This window comes from Oryctolagus cuniculus, chromosome X (assembly GCF_964237555.1).
Source record: "Oryctolagus cuniculus chromosome X, mOryCun1.1, whole genome shotgun sequence".
In the NCBI taxonomy this organism is placed as follows: Eukaryota; Metazoa; Chordata; class Mammalia; order Lagomorpha; family Leporidae; genus Oryctolagus; species Oryctolagus cuniculus.
Window position 1 is genome coordinate 91,256,957 of NC_091453.1, and position 3,376 is coordinate 91,260,332.

General features: G+C 44.8%; 1 pseudogene; it reads right to left on the reverse strand.

Moving 5' to 3' along the window:
* Positions 1-1,484, reverse strand: LOC100343847 (chorion-specific transcription factor GCMa-like; annotated as a pseudogene).
* Positions 1,485-3,376: the final 1,892 nt, after the last annotated feature.

Sequence of the window (3,376 nt, forward strand, 5' to 3'; positions counted from 1 at the left end):
CTAGTTGTTGCCCTTAACTGCTGGTGAATATTGCCAATGAGGACAGGATGAATGGTACACGAAGGAAGGGACATAGCTATTAAAATCCATAGGCGCTTTCTCTTCATAAAGAGCTCCTGGATTTGTCCATAGCAGGCAGCAGCCAGAGTTGGCTGCAGATGGTTCCAATGGGATCTGCTGGGAACTGGGTTCAGAAGCATTTGGAGAAGGAAAGAAGTCACAAGGCCAGCTGGTCAGAGGAAAAAGGTCACTGGGACAACAATTGTCATTAAGAGGCTTTCTCCCCCAAAGCAGCATTCTTGCTCCATCTTTGCAGAGCACCGTAATCTGGGTAGACTCCAGAGGCAGAAGGCCGAAGCTGTTCTCCACTATTGTACATCCTATGGGTAGAAAATCTGCATTTTTCATAGAGCTTGGTGGGGTTCAGCATGGAAACTAGGACTGCAAATTGGCGGTTTCCTCTGGGACTGTAACTTTTGGAGAAGTTACAGGGAGGTGTGCTGGGAGCGTTAAATGTCCACTGTAACTACCAGGCAACTGGATATCCTCCCGGAAAGACCAAGTTAAAAGCAAACTTCCCTGGACCCTGGAAGAGGCCTTGTCTTGGCTCCTCTTCAGCTTTTTTTTTTTTTTAAAGATTCATTTGTTCATTCGAAAGGCAGAGTTACAGAGAGGCAGATGGAGAGACAGAGAGCTCTTCCACCCACTGGTTCACTCCCCAGACGGCTACAACTGCCAGAGCTGGGCCGATCCAAGGCCAGGAACTTCTTCCAGGTCTCCCACGTGGGTGCAGGGGCCCAAGGACTTGGGCCATCTTCTACTGCTTTCCCAGGCCACAGCAGAGAGCTGGATTGGAAGCGGAGCAGCCAGGACTCGAACTGGCACCCATATGGGATGCTGGCACTGGAGGTAGCAGCTTTACCCACTATGCCACAGCGCCACCTGCCACCCGCCACCCCCCCCCACCCTTCAGCTTTAACAACATAGAAGAAGACTCCATGCACGCTTTCTTCATTGCTCTTCTTGCTTCAGCTTCCAGCTTGGTTTGTGGTTATGGATGACTGGAAAATGACAAAGCAGCCATCTTGCCTCCGGAAACTGAAGACCGGGAAGCCCCCACGGCCTGGGCAAGGAATGAGTTTGAGAGGCCCATCAAAGTTGGGACAGTGCTTCCGCTACTGCTTCTACCTGGCTTTGGCACAGTGGCAGGACTCAGGTAGATCTTGCACGGCTCCTCTGTAGAGCAGTTGTGGCCACACAGCGCCACGCCCAGGCAGGATTTCTTAAGGATGCAGGAGTTGTGGTTGTTGGTATTGTGCGTGGCCCAGCTGCTTAGGTGCCATTGTGCACTTTTGTCCTTGGAGCTCCACACAGGAACCGGGCAGCTCCTGGAACAAGTCAGTCTTTTGCACATTTGGCAGCAGTTGAATATCGTTAATATCTCAGCTCAAAATCTCTTTGTCTTCAAAGTCATGAGGTTCCATTTGACTCCCTCAGGTGTGCTTGAGAATTTTTGCTCACAAAGGTTGTCAATATAGTTGAATCTGTTCATTCAAGCAGCTTGGAGTAGCAGACTGTTTTCTGGGGCTCTCTGAACAGAAACAACAGTATCTCTGATAGCCCCAATTTTGTTGTAACTAACTAGAATAGATTTTTTTTTAATCTTGGCACTGTGGCACAGTATGTTAAGCTGCTGCCTGTGATGCTGGTACCCAGGTGCCAGTTCAAGCCCTAGCTGTACCACTTCTGATCCAACACCCTGCCAATGTGTCTGGGAAAGTAGCAGGTGACGACTCAAGTGCTTGGGTCCCTTGCCACTCATGTGAGAGACCTACATGGAGTTCCGGGTTCCTGGCTTCTACTTGGCCGAGCCCTGGCTCTTGCGGCCATTTGCAGAGTGGATAAGTAGATGGGAGATTTCTTTCTCTCTGTCTCTCCCTCTCTGTACCACTCTTCTGATCTCTTGAAGCCAATATTGTGACATAAAAATCTCTTCTCTGGTTCAGGTCCCAGCAGGCTCTGGTCATTCTCTGAGCAGACACTGTTCTCTATTCCAGTTCACAGCACATTATGCTAATGAGCCCTGGCAACAGTCCAATCACAGTGCAGATGCTCACAGTTCGGGAAAGGTAAGAGCAGCCTGCAAGTCACTTACCCAGCCTGATTTTTCTCCAAATGCCACATTGCTCTGCTTTTAAAAACTGTTTGGGGGGATATGCTTGGGCATTTTAAGTGAAGTTCCAAGTTTCATTTTTTAAAAATCCTGTTGGACTTTTTTTATTAGGATTGAATTGAATTTATAGATTAACTTGGGGGATTATTAATCTTAGCAACAGGTAATTTTCATCCAGGGTTATGTATTATTTTTGAAAATGTATTCATGTACTGTGTTGTGCTCTTCAAGAAAAATGTATCGTTTTCTTCAAGTAGACTTTGCACATTTCTTATTAGCTGTATTCCCAGATATTTCAGTCTTTGTTAATATTGTGAATGGTGGCTTTTTATACACAATATTGCTCTTTCATCTTTTAGGAAAATAGTTTCATTGTTTTTATAAAAAAAATTATGCATGCTTATTACAAAGAAGCAGTGCAGTACAATGAAGTACAAAGAAGAAAGATAAAATATCACTCATATTCTAGCACTGTGACATGACAATCAAACCTTCAATCAAACCTCCTAGAACATGATGTGTTCTTTAGATCTGAACACTTCATTCTTCTTAAGAAGGTACAGACTCCTACAGTTGGTCTTGTGTGTCTGTAGGTTCTGCATCCTTGGATTCAACCAACGGCAGATCAGAAATACTTAGGAAAAAATTTATTTCTGTACCAAACACGTGCAGATGTTTTGTTCTTGTCCTATTCCCTAAACAATACAGTATAATAACTATTTACATAGCATTTACGTTGTATAGGTATATAAGTAATCGAGAGGTAATTTAAACTATACAGCAGGATGTGCCCAGATTCTATGCCAATACTACAGCATTTTATATCAGTGACTTGAGGATTGGAGGATTTTGGCATCCTAGACCCAGTCTCCCACAGGTGCTGAGGAATGACTATACATGTGGGTGTGTATCGTTAGTTCCCTTAATTTTTTCTTTTTCACCTGCAGTCAGTGTGATTATCTCAAACCCTTCCTCTACTCATAATCTAATTTTAGCCACCTTTTTCTATTTCATGCCATTTGTAATTTAATTCTTCTTTTTCTAAAGGTAAATTTATTTTCTTAGAGACAGAGAGAGAGATCGTCCATCCAACTGGTTCATTCTTCTAATGGCTGCAACAGCAGAGGGTGGACTAGGCCAAAGCCAGGAGCCAGGAACTCCATCCTGGTGTCCCACATGGGTGGCAGGGACCCAAATACTTGG